We start from the raw sequence: 14,212 nt of genomic DNA, 5'->3' as shown, positions 1-14,212 counted from the left end.
TAGATGAGGAAACTGAGGAGTTAAGTACCTTGAGTGAGGTCTCTTAGTAATGAGTAGAATTCAAATGCAGGTTGTTCTGATTTTAAGGTCTGTCATTTTAAGCAGCACACTACAATCTTTCATTTCTAGCAAATTCCTTGCACATAAGCCTAAATAAATGCTAGATGAGTGAATTATTTAGTAAATTAATTAACAACCTAACCCATCTGTTCCAAATCACATATTAGCATGGGTGAGTTTATCACATCATTTGGCTGCATCTAGAGTGGGTAGGACACAAGACAAATGAATTTACAAGTGGGAGGGCAGGACATAGTCTGGGACCTGGGCCATTCTCTGGAAGACAGGATCCCTTGACTTCAAGGTGTTCCCAGTGTCACTGGGGACGGAGACATATAAAAAGAAACACAGCAGGCTTCTGAGCTTGCCCCCAGATCACTCTTGATTTGAGTTCACTGCAAAGAATCCCTGAGTCCTTTACCTAGAATACCCTTCTCCTCTGTGTCAGCCTAGAAAATCTCCTCTCCTCCTTCAAAATCCAGATCAAACTTCACCTTTTCCCTGCAGGTCAAGCTACCTATTCTTTCTCTCAAGGCAGAAAGATTTCTTCTTCAGCTGCATTATCACTGCCCTTCATAAACTCCTTGATTTTTACATATCTCATCATTTTGCATTGATGTGTTGATTTCTCTGTCTCCTTAGACTATGAGGGCCTCAATTGTGGGGCCTTTTCATCTGGGAACCTAGTACTGTGCTTTTACAGGCAGCACTCAGTAAAAATGTGTTGTGAGTGAGTCAGTCCATGAGTGACAGATTGGAGAAAGCGAGCATCATTTTGCAGAAGGAAGGAAACCCTCTGCTCATACCAGACTGGGAGTTGGCTCCCACAAATGGCGTGAAGATTATCATCACTGCCATCTCCCACCATGACAGTTTTGGCATGGAAGACTCCTCCTTTTCCACAGCCAGGGTCCTCCAGAGACTTCCTCACAAGGTGTGAATCATCTGCCACACCAACACACCTCGCCTTGGGGGAAAACAGCCAGCCAGGCGCCTGCCCTTCTCTCCACCTATTCCAGAACAGGAGGGGACCCACATAGGAAAGTTTGCCAACCAGTCTATCCAGGACAAAGAGGGGCAGCTAGGAAACTTTGGAGGTCAAGGGACCTGAGATAACCGGAACAAGTAGGATGGAGAAAGAAGAATTAGGTGAAACCAAAGTAAACAGAGACTACAGTGGAGTAACCAGATAAACAAACAATAAGGAATCTGTCAGTGCAAAGAAGAACTCCCAAAGACACAAGTGTTACTCCTTGGGAATGGAGCAGCCAGCAGGAAAGGCCCAAAGCCTGAGGCAAGAACTGGCATTAAACCAGGTGTAAAAGGTGCATGGGGACACAGAGGAAGAAAGGGGGCTGAGACTGAAGTTAAACAACTAAGTCTGGCTCTTCCTCAGAGTCCTTTAAGGGATTCCCACAGAGCAGGGTTTTCTTACAAGACCTGGAGTAGATTTCACCAAGATTAGATCAAAAGAATCTCAAATTATGCTGCAGTCATATAGGAGGAAATTCTCTGGATAATATCCATCCTGTCTTTAAAGTCGTTGAAGAAGGGAAGCAGACTTGGCCCAGTGGATAGGGCGTCCGTCTACCACATGGGAGGTCCGCGGTTCAAACCCCGGGCCTCTTTGATCCGTGTGGAGCTGGCCCATGCCCGTGCCGCTGACAACAGAAGTGGACACAGAACACACAGCAAATGGACACAGAGAACAGACAACTGGGGGGGAGGGAAAGGGAGAGAAATAAATTAATTAAATCTTTAAAAATAATAATAATAAAGTTGTTGAAGAAAACCGTGCAGGTTAAAAAAAAACAATTTAATTTAAAAAAAAAAGACCTGGACTATTAAGGCCATGTCACTCTCCCTGTGTATTAGTTTCATGTAGCTGCTGTAACAAATTACCACAAATTTAGTGGCTGGAAACAACAGAGATTCATTCTTTCACTGTTCTGGAGGCCAGATATCTGAAATGAGGATGTCAGCAGGGTTAATTACTTCTAGAGACTCTGAGGGAGAACCAGTCTGTTCCATGATTCTGTCCTAGTTTCTGGTGACTTCTGGCAATCCTTACAGTTCTTTGGCTTGTAGATGGACTACTCCAATCTCTGCCTCCGTCTTCACATGGCCTCATCCCCTGTGTATCTCTGTACTTGTGTTGTCAAATCTCCTTTCTCTTATAAGGACAACAGTCACTGGATTAGGACTCACTCTAAATCCAGGATGACTTCATCTTGAGATCCTTAACTTATTTATAGCTTTAAGACCTCATTTCCAAGTAAGGTGACCATCACACCTACAGGGGCAGGTCTTTGGAAGGGAGCACTATTCAACTTACTGCACCCTGCATGGGCTTTGCCTTTTTCACTTTTTCACCAAGGCAGACACCAGGCCTCTACCTCAAAAATCACAGCGAGGGACGTTTCCCAACCCATTCTGCTATTCAGGCAGAGCACTCTTTCTTTACTCTTCCCCTCTCCACCTCAGCAACTTTTTCTCTCTCTGCCTATTGAAGCCACAGGTGCCCCTGGAGCCCTCAGAGGTGTCAGAGCAGGAAATCAGGGCAGAGAAGCAGTGCCTTAGAACTGACCTTCCCTTGAGCTCAAGGAGTGATTTCTTCACGGGTTTGCAGTCAATAATTAGCCAGCCTGCCAAAGTGCCAGTAAGGCAGAATATTAGGAAAATGCAAACCAAAACTACAATGAGATGCCATTTCACCCCTTTTAGGACAGCTACAATTTTTTTTTTAAACATACAATAACAAGTATTGGTGAGGACATAAAGATATCAGAACCTGGAAGTGGATGTGGCTCAAGCAGTTGAGCGCCCACCTCCCACATGGGAGTCCCAGGTTCAGTTACCAGTGCCTCCTGAAAAAACAAAAACAACAAGCAAAACAAATGAAAAAAACAACTCAAGTGTAAGAATTTTGGGTTGGTAGGATAAGAACATTTCCTACTCCAAAACTTTTCATGCAGTATTAGAATAAAGTTTATTTTTGTTCTGCATTTAAAAAAAAAAAAAAAAAAAAAAGCAACTCAAGGAAGCCTATGTGGCTCCGTGGTTGAATACCAGCTTTCCACTTACAAGGTCCCAGGTTCACTCCCCAGCCCCCAGTACCTGAGAAAAAAAAGAAGAAAGAAATCAGAACCCTCATACATTGCTGGTGGAGAGGTAATATGATGCAGCCTCTTTGGAAAACAGCTTGGCAATTCCTCAGAAAATTAAACATAGACTTAGTATATGACCCAGCAATTCCATTCCTAGGTATATGTCCAAGAGACATGAAAGCATATATCCACAAAAACCTATACACTAAAAAAAATATGCTAATATTCATAGCAGCATCATTCATAATAGCCAAAAAAGTGGACACAACCCAAATGTCTATCTACTGATGAATGGATAAACAAAAGGTGATATATCCATATAATGGAATATTATTCAGCTATTAAAAAGGAATGAAATACTGATAAAGACTAGAACATGGATGAACCTTGGAAACATTATGCTTAGTGAAAAAAAATAAAAAACACAAAAGCCCACATATTGTATGATTCTATTTATATGAAATGGCCAGAATAGGCAAATCTATACAGACAGAATGGAGATTAGTAGTTGCCAGGGGCTGGGAGTAGGGAGAAACAGGGAGTGACTGTCAATGAGTACTGGGTTTCTTTTTGGAGTGATGACAATGTTCTGGTGATGGTTGCACAATTTTAATAAAATACTAAAAACCACCAAACTGTACTCTTTGAAATAGTGAATTTTATAGTATATGAATTATATCTCAATTTTTAAGCAAACTTGATAGTGGTGATAGCTGTACGACTGTGAGTATACCAAATACCATCAAATTGTACACTTTAAATGGATGAATTGTATGGTATGTGGGAAAAAAAGTGGTAGGACTAGGGTTCAAATCCAGGTCTCTCCATTTCCAAAACCAATGCTTTTAGCCACTGCACCACACTGTCCCATTTGCAGGCCAACTAATCCCAAAAGGATGTTTTATCTCCCTCCTTTCTTCAAACAAGCTCCTTTTCCTCTCCCTACCCTCCTCACTGAGCACCAAAAGTCCCAGGTATATAATTTCTTCTTTCTAAGAAAGAATGAGGCAGTTTTCTAAGTTTACTCCATCCTCAGAACCCTTCATCCTTCAATAGCTCCCAAGTATCTACAACCTAAAGTCCAATCTCCTTAACCTGGAAATCAAGGCCTCCCATGATCCGACACCAACTTCAATTCACTAAGACTCTACTCCACAGACCCACCGTTCTAGCCAAATGAATTTCCCTGCCCTTTCATGCATCAGGTCCTTTCCTGTTGTCCCACGTGCCTGAAAAACTCTGTCCCTTCCCCACCACAGCCTCTGCTTGGATGCGACCTGCCACCTTCTCTGAGCTCAAAGGTTACACACACATACTGGCGTTAATTTTGCTTCCCCTGAACTATGTGCCTCCATTTGGATCACTGCACATTTCTCCCTGTGTTAATGTGTTGGGGCAAATGTTCCTTGAGGACAGCACAATAAACAACCCACAGCAGCCAGCACAGTGCCAAGCATACAGTGGTGCTCATGAAAGGCATACCAAACAAGTTGTGAATTCGATCTCGCCCCCCATTGGTCTCACTGCTCTTCCCATCCCTTCCAGTGGCAGTGTTTCTGCCACCTGGAAACAATAAGGCCATTTGAACAAGCTGTTTAGAATGGTAATGGATGAAAGTGGGTTACAGCTACACTTATTTCATATAAATTAGCCTCTGTGAGCTTTATGGCCTTGGTTGCCTTGACTACCCAGCAGTCGGCTGGCATATTTCCAAGGCATGAAAATGCTCGCCTGCCAGGGAGATGTCAGCCAGGGGTGATATAAAAGGGGATGGGAACTCAGCTTCTGAGGTCCCAGCACCACCCTGAGCTGTTCAGACTGTCACTTTATTGCCTCTTCTTCAGTCCACAGGGGTATGGTGCAGTCCTGTTCTGACAAGTTGCCAGGAAAGGGAACAAGAGACAGCCAGGCCAACAACCGCCGCTCTGGGTTTCATGTGGGATGGTCCCCGAACAGAGCTGCCCGTTGATTTCCTAATCAGTGCTGCCACCTAGTGCCCCTGACTAGCAGTAGCCACCAGCCCTACTTTCTAGCACAGTAATAGAAATATAATGTGAAGTGTACCACACTAATAAAAGATGTCGTTAATGGGGGAAAGTAAGGGAAGGGGAGGGGGTGGAGTATATGGGAATCCCCTATATTTTCTATGTAACATTTATGTAATCTAAAACTTCTTTTAAAATAACTATTTTTATATAAAAAAGGAAATATGTGAGCCACTTATGTAATTTTAAACTTGCTTGTAGTCACAGGTGAAGCTAAATTAAACTTTAATGAATTTTAACAATATTTAAATTAAATGCTTTTAGATTAATTTTTGTTTGTTTTATTTAACCCAATATATCGAAAATATTGGCATTTCAGCATGTAGTCCATATTTTAAAATATATCAGTGAGATATCCTACATTCTTTTTCCTGTACTCAGCTTTCCAAATCCAGTGTGTATTTTGCACTTAACGTCATGGCTCAATTTCAAGTGCTCAACAGCCATGCGTGGCTAGTGGCTACTGTAATGGATAGCTCAGCACTAGAGCTCTGAGTGACACTGCCACTGCTTACCCTAACCAGCACTGCCCCCTGCCCTGAGCCAAATATTATCTCTAGAAAAGTCCTTTCCCCTGATCTCCGGGCACAAGGAGGTTGTCATCTCCACTTAGATACCTGACAAATATTTGTAAGGTGTCCAAAAGTGCATTCTTGTTTTCCTCCCCAAAATGTATCTCCCACAACCCACTCCAGCTCAATCAATGGCATCACCATCTACCTGGAGCTAAAATCCAAGAAGTCATCCTTTTTCTTCACCCCTATCCCACACATAATCACCAAGTCCTATCAAGCCCATAAATGTATCTGTTCACATGCCTCCATCTCCACTGCTACTGCTTTTGTCCAGACAAGATAATGTTGGCCTGGACTATTGCAATAGCCACCTAACTGCTTCCACAACTACTCTCCCACACCCTCTCCTCTGTGGTGGTTTGGAGCTGTATGCACCCCCATAAAACCGTGTCCTTAAACTTAACCCATTCCTGTGTGTGTGAACCCCACTGTAAGTAGGACTTTTTTATAAGGTTACTTCAGTGAAGGTGTGACCCACCTCAAAACAGGACAGGTCTTATTCCTGTTACGGGAGTCTGTATAAACAGAATGAAATTCAAACAGAAGAAAAGCTACAAGGGAGCAGCTAAAAGCTAAACATCAGTGGAACCAGGAAGGGAGAAACCAGGGAGTGGACACCATGTGCATTGCCAGGTGACAGAGGAGCTCAGAACCAAGATCGCCAGCAGCCAGCTCCAGAAGGCTAGTCTTGGGAGAGAAAGCATCACCGTGATGATGCCATGATTGGGACTTTCTCTTAGCCTCAAAATAATGAATTTTTCAAAGTCCCATTGTTTATGCCAATCCACTGCATGGTATTTGCTTGAGCAGCCAAGGAAACTAAAACACCCTCAATCCACAAACGCTCAGAGCATTCAGAGGGATTGTGCCCGTCCTGTACCCAAATTCCCTCCATCAGTTTCCCAAGGCCTTCTAATAAAATCCAGGCTCCTCACCTAGCTTTACCACACCCTTCATTATCTGTTTCCTGCCTCTCGCTGCCTATCACTCTCCCACCAGCCATATGTCTCAAACCTTTTAAGCACATTCCCACTTCCAGCTCCCTCTGCCTAAACCACTTTTCCTCCAAACTTTGTGTGGCTGTCACCTTCTCATCATTCAGGCCTCTGGGTAGCCTTACCATACCATCCAGTCTGCAACAGTCTCCTCATCCTTAGTTATTTTCTATCCCATAATCTAGTTTTTGTATTCTTCATAGCATTCATCACTCCCTAGAATTGTTTCTTTTTGTTTGTTTGTTTGTTGTCTTCTTTCTCCTTCAGCTAGAAAATAAGCTCCATGGGAGAAAAAAATTCCCTTAAACTGTTCATCTCTGTTTCTCTAAAAGCTAGAACAGTACCTGGCACACAATAAGAACTGCATATATATTTATTGAACTTATGAATGAGAGAGTGAGTGAATGAATGCTATTTCCTCAGTCTGGATTCTCTCCACCCGATTCTCCCCATGATTGGTTCTTTCTCCCTCAGGTCTCAGGTTAAATGTCCTATCTTCAGAGAGCCTTCCCAGATTACCCTGCTTTATTGTCTCTCCCAGCATCCTCTTTGCTACCCTCATAGCACATACCATGATTTTCACTTTAGTCAATTTGTTTACTTTCTTATTGTCTCACTTTACCACCACTCCTAGAGCAATGTCTATACAGGTCACTCCTGCCCCCCTGCTCCCATTGCCTAGCACAAAGCCTGGCATTTGGTAGATGTCCAATAAATTCTCCTTGAATGAATAACTATCTCTCCAGGTTCCTCCCAGCCCTGCCCAGGGGAGATTCTCCTGGGGGTATTCTACCAGATCCCTATAAGAAGCTCTGATCTCTGCCTTCCAGGAGCTGCAGGACATGAGGTAAACTGGGCACCCAGCCTGGGAGAAAGAGGAAAGACCATTGTCCCTGAGGTATGCTTGAGACCTGCTCCTTCCCCTTCCTGACTTCCCTGCAGTCAGCAGAGCCCTCCTCCCAACAAGGGTCACAATAGCCCACCCAGACTGGGCTAAGGGAGGAGTTCTGAGCCTTAAGACCCAGCTATCACTCTGCCAAGTCCCTACCCACCCTCCCACTGGGCAGGGCACACAACCAGGAACTTCAAACCTCCCATTTACCAGGTCAAAAAGCAACAGGGTGTGTACCCGAGCCCCACACTGTGGCAGGTCAGAGTCCCACATTGTCCTTGGGGGAATGCTCTCCTCAGGAATTTTCCTTCCACTCATGCCTTGGGCCTTAGAGATCGTGGAGTCCAAGTCCCTCACTGTTCAGAAGCCTAGAGAAGAGTAAGGATTTGTCCAGGGTCATGTGCCAAACTGGATCAGAGCTAAGGCCAGAAGCCCAGGCTCCTATGGGTGGAGAGAGCAAGCCATGGTCTCCCCCAGAGCCCAGGCACTCAGGCCACTCCTGTTTTCTTTGTCCCATTTTCTCTCCCCCACCTCAGGAAAGCTACAAGAAAGTCTGGTTATTGATGACCTCCTCACACCTGAGCCTTTATGTCCATGGTCTCATTTTCAACCCACATTATGGAGCAGGGGCAGGGTTTGGGGGGCAGGTTACATAGATTGTTTCCTCCATTTGAGAGATGTGCATGGTGACAATGAGGCCTGGAAAGGTTAAGCAGTTCACCCAAAGGCAAACAGAAGCAACCAAGACCATTCACCAGTTATGCAGTCTCCAGGCAGGCTCTGAGCCTCCTGGAAGGGCTAGGATCTCAGTCACCACTATGCACACATAAAGAGGAGAGCAGGTGAGGCCAAATCCACAGCCTCTCCCAGTTTCCTCACAAAGGGACCCCTCTCTAGGCCCCAGTTTCCCATCTCTGCCTGAGAGCATGGACCTCACCTCTTCCACTGCATGGCCTGCTGTGCTGACCCTAAATGCAAGCTCAGTATCTTTTCAGCATTATTGACCATTATTCCCAAGTACCTGGAAGATCCTGAAGGTAAAAACCAAGGCTTAAGTTCCACATATTTCCTCCCCTCACCAACCCCCATGGACCCTCCTTACCCTCATGATTGCAAGGCTAGCCCACAAGGAAACTGGTGAGTAGGGCACAGTGATGGCCAGCTGACTGCCTGGTGAGAAACTGAATTAAAAGACCAATGGGGAGGGAAACAGACTTTGGCCCAGTGGTTGGGGCGTCCGTCTACCATATGGGAGGTCCACGGTTCAAACCCCGGGCCTCCTTGACCCGTGTGGAGCTGGCCATGCGCAGTGCTGATGCGCGCAAGGAGTGCCGTGCCACGCAAGGGTGTCCCCCGCGTGGGGGAGCCCCACGCGCAAGGAGTGCGCCTGTGAGGAAAGCCGCCCAGCGTGAAAAGAAAGAGCAGCCTGCCCAGGAATGGCGCCGCCCACACTTCCCGTGCCGCTGACGGCAACAGAAGCGGACAAAGAAACAAGACGCAGCAAACAGACACCAAGAGCAGACAACCAGGGGAGGGGGGGAAATTAAATAAAATAAATAAATCTTTAAAAAAAAAAAAAAAAAAAAAAAGACCAATGGGGAAACTGTTTGACTGACAGGCCGGGTGACTAGCTGACTGACTAGATTAATTGATTGACTGGACTGACTGACAGGCTGACTGATTTAACAGGTTGACTGACTAGACTGACTGATAGCTAACTAGATAGACTGGATTGGTTGGCTGGATTGATTGACAAGTTGACTGACTAGATTGACCTACAGGCTGACTAGACTGACTGGCTGACTGGATTGACTGACAGGCTGATAGGCTGGCTGAATAGACTGAATGGATTGATTGACAGGCTGACTGAATTGATTGACTAAATTGACAAGCTGACTGGATTGATTGACACCTGGCTGACTGCACTGACCTATATGCTGACTAAATTGACTGACTGACTGACTAGACTGACTGAATGACTGACTGGCTCACTGTATTAAATGTCTGGATTGATTGACAAGCTGGCTGACTAGATTGACTGGATTTACTAAAAGACTGACTAGATTCACTGACAGAGTGACTTACTAGAGTGATGAGAGACTGTCTAGAATGGCTGACTGACTGGATTAACTGACTGAATGACTGAATAACCAGATAGGTTAACCGGATTGACTGGCAGGCTAGCTGTTTGTTGTGGGTACTGCGGGCGGCCACCAGACTCTCAACCCCCCGTCTCTGCTTCGTGTCCATCTAAATACAACTCACCCGGCCTTTCTCTCCACGAACTGGTTTCTGAATCAAAGGACGAGGGCTGGGTGTCGCGGCTCTCTTCAGGGGTCCAGGTTGAGTCCCTGAGCGGCTCCACGGCGCCATCTCCTGGCAGCGCCTGGGAGGAGGCGGTGGGGCTAGACGGGGGCGGGGCTGGGCGCGGGAGGGGCGGAGCCGGGGTGAACCAGGGCGAATAAAAGGCAGGCGGGATGAGAGGGGCGGGGATAAGGGGCAGAGCCGGGTGGTGGGCGGAGCCTAGCGTGGGCGGGGCTGGAAAGGGTCGGGACGGGCTGGGGTGGGGCTGGAGTGGGCGTGGCTTGGTGGGCGGGGATTCCGAAGGGCTGGGAACGGGCGTGGAGGAAACCCCCAGTTTCCCTCTCGCGGGGCGTCACCCCTTCCCCTCCTGGTTTGCTGGGCCCTGGGCCTCCTCCTCCCCAGTGGAGATTGGGCGGACTGTTCGCCTCGGGGCGCTGAGTCGCACTGCAGATCTGTCCGTCTGGTGACCAGATGGGATGAGAGAAGTCCCCTTGGATCCTCTGTCAGTCTGGGCATCCTGGCGGGCCCAGGGCCGGACTGGGGTGGGGAGCGGTAGGATCCTTGGGGGCCCAGGCCGGCGGCAGCCTCCAGCCGGGGCGGAAACCCCACCACCTCCGGAGCGCCCAGAAATCCTTGAGGGCTCTTCAGGGGCCTGGGTGGGGCTGAGGAGCAGTCGGGGACAAGAGCCGCTGGGTTTGCATTGTTTCTCTTCATGGGCTCAGAATTACTCCTCTACGCACTAGCTCCCTCTCCCCATCCGGCTGGTCCTCAGCACTTTACCTCCAAATTCTCACCTGACTTCCAAGGGACTGCCTCTGGCAAACCCTCCAGATGGCAGCAAAGGCCAGAGAAAGCGGTCCCAGAAAGACATCCCACCCTCTCCTCCACCTTATTCCCAGACAGGCAGGGAGGGATGAAGCCACTTCACAAAGGAGGAAACTGAGGACCAGAGTTGACAGGAACATGCTCTGCGTCACACTGGTTTGGACCCTGAATTCCACGAGAAGACTCAAGACACAGATAGGAAAGGCTAACAGGAAGAGATTCATAGGTGCTTCCAGAACTGCCCCAGCCAGACCACATGACCTTGGAAAGGTCTTGCCTCCCTGAGTCTGTTCCCTTACCTGTAAAATAGGAACAGGAATGATACTTGCCTCTCGGGATGTTTTGAGGATTAGCTGAGATGCTGCATGGAATTCACTTAACACATTCATTATGCAAGGCAGCATTTCACAGGCCATCAAGACTGGTACAGCTGGCATCTGAGTGATGGTTAGAGTTTCATGTGTCAACTTGGTTATGCTACAGTTCCTGGTTACTGACTCAAGCACCAATCTAGGTGTTGCTGTGAAGCTATTTGGCGGATGCAATTAAAGTCCACATCCAGTTGACTTTAAGGGAAAGTATTCTAAATAATCTGGGCGGGCCTGATTCAATCTGTTGAAAGTCCTTTAAATGAGGCCTAAGGCTTCCCTGAAGAAATTCTGCCTAAGGACAGCACCTTCAGCCTGTGCCTGAGAGTTCCTGCCCTACACATTCCAGATTTGCCTATCTGGCCCCCACAATCACGTAAGTCAGTGCCTTACGATAAATTTCTTAATATGTATTTCCTACAGATTCTGTTTCTCTGGTTGACATGGACATGCAAAAAGAGGAATGTGTGTGTGTATATGTGTGTGTACACGTGTACTGGGGGCCCAATCCTTAGTCACACTTTTTTTTTTTTTAATTCTGCTCCCTCCCTTTCGACTTGCTTGCTGTCTGCTCTCTGTGTCCATTTGCTGTGCATTCTTCTGTGTGTCTGTATTTATTTATTCCACCCCGCTTGCAGCTTGCTTGTTGTTTTGCTTTCTGTGTCCATTCACTGCGTGCTCATCTGTTTTTTACTTCTCCCTTTTTGTTGCATCACCTTGCTGAGATGGCTCTCCATGGCACTTGCAGACCGCGCAGCTCTCTGCCATGTGTGGGTGAGCCTGCCTTCACAAGGAGGCCCCGGGACTCAAACCCAGGGCCTCCCATACAGTAGGCAGGAGCCCAACTGACTGAGCCACAGCTGCTTCCCTAGTCACTCCTTTTTAAGATCAGGGTGGTCTGCTTTACGGAGTTTGCATACTTGGAGTCTATCACAGAAGCATGGCTGTTTATTGGTGGGGCTGAGGGCAGGGATGTGAGGTACATGGGGAGGGCCCCTAAGCCTTTCCACCACCCCTGCCCCCAGCCCACAGCTTCCTGGGTGTAGCCTGCTTGTTTCCAGCCTCCTCTTCCCCCTGCAGCAATTGTAGGATTAGGGTGGAGGGGTAAGAGCCACACTGTCTCCATGGGAACCACTGGAAAGGCTTTTCCCTAGGCAACCAGCCATTCCACATGTCCCTGTACCCTGCCTTGTCAGCCTCCATCCCCACAGGCCCACACGTCCATAGGCATCACACACACACACACACCTCCTGTCCTCCATCCTAACTCTGACAGCCCTTAACATTCACCGATTATATCCTACTACACTGGAGCACCGAGCCAGACACTTCATTCATTTAATTGTCCTTCACCGCACACCTAGGAGGCAGAAATTATCACTGTCATTTTTGCCATTTTACAGAGGAGAAAGCTGATGCAACGGCATGGAGCCATGTTCTTAACCTTCAGCTTTTTCCTCCTCCTGAGAGACCTGCCCCAGGCAAACCTCTGAAGGCCGACAACTGGTGGAAGGAAAGAGGTTCTGAAGGCGAACCTCTGCCCAGCAGAGGGGTCTGTAACTTCTCAAATGGTGTGGTGAAGATCTAGGTTGGTGAGCAGCTTTCCTGATGATCACTTGGCTTCCCTTTCTTCCTTTCACCCAGAAAACGGGGAGGCTGGTGGAACAGTGGCCTGGTGGGAAGAGTGTGGACTCAGAAGTCAGCATGTCCTGAGTTTGAGGTCTGGTGCAGCCCCTTTCAAGCAGTGAGAACTTCAGCAAGTTCAGGAACCTGTCTGAGCTTCAGTTTCCTCATCTGTGAGATGGGCGGGTGGGGACCCCGCTTCTCAGGGCTCCTGTGAGAACTGTAAAGCCGCTGGCATGCCTCAGGCCTGCAACCTCCTCTTCATCTTTATTAGGGGTTGGCAAAAGTAAAGGCCCCATGTAAACCCTAAAGCTCTTCACAACCACAAGACATGGTCATTTAAAAATGACAATCTCTGATCAACAGACTTGGTTCCCCACTCTCTCTCAAAAAAAAAATAATAATAATTAAAAATTAAAAAACAACTCCTCCAAGGGTCCTCCTTTTTAAGGCTAATCCTGAGAGTGTGTGTCCCCTTAATTGTTGCACCCTGAATGCCTCTCGCCTCACCTCGGCCTGAAAGTCCTGGCTCCCCACTTCCCCATCTATAGCAGTTTGATATGGTTATGAATTCCAGAAATAGATATTGGATTATGTTTGTAATCTGGTCTGTACCTGGGCATGATTAAGTTATGATTAGGGCTTTGATTGGGCCATGTCATTAGGGCATGGTGGGTGGGGACTCACAGATAAAAGGCATGGCAAAGGACAGAGTTGAGGGTTTTTGATGTTGGAGTTTTGATGTTGGACTTTGATGCTAAAGCCTTAAGCTGGAGCCCCGGGATGTAAGCTCATAGAGGAAACAGAAGCAAGCCCCAGGAAGAGAGGAACCCTGAGCCCAGGAAGAAGCAAGCCCTGGGAAGAGAGGAACCCTGAACCCAAAGAGAAGCAAGACCCTGGAAGGGAGGAACCCACGAAGACTGAATCCTCACAGCCATTGGCAGCCATCTTTCTCCAACACGTGAAAATAGACTTTGGTGAGGGAAGTACCTTATGTTTATGGCCTGGTATCTGTAAGCTCCTACCCCAAATAAATACCCTTTATAAAAAACCAACCAATTTCTGGTATTTTTGCATCAGCACCCCTTTGGCTGACTAATACACCATCCAAGGGAATAACAATGCTACCCCCACCACCACAGCCCTTCCTCCCCTCACCCCCGTATCCAGTCCTTCAGCAAGTCCTGACAGCTCTATCTCCCAAATATATCCACGAGGTCTCTCCATCTTACTGCCTCTACCCGGGTTCCCACCACACCATCTCTTTCCTGAACAAACTGCTCTGCTCTGCCCCACACAGCAGCCAGAATGAGATATTTAAAATACAAACAGGATCATGTCTCCCACTGCTCAAATATCTCCCTGGCCTCTGTGTTGCTCAAATGTGGCCAGTCTTGAAGCCAAACTCAGCATGTAAA

Source organism: Dasypus novemcinctus, chromosome 19, assembly GCF_030445035.2.
Source record: "Dasypus novemcinctus isolate mDasNov1 chromosome 19, mDasNov1.1.hap2, whole genome shotgun sequence".
Classification (NCBI taxonomy): domain Eukaryota; kingdom Metazoa; phylum Chordata; class Mammalia; order Cingulata; family Dasypodidae; genus Dasypus; species Dasypus novemcinctus.
This window is presented reverse-complemented; position numbering follows the sequence as displayed.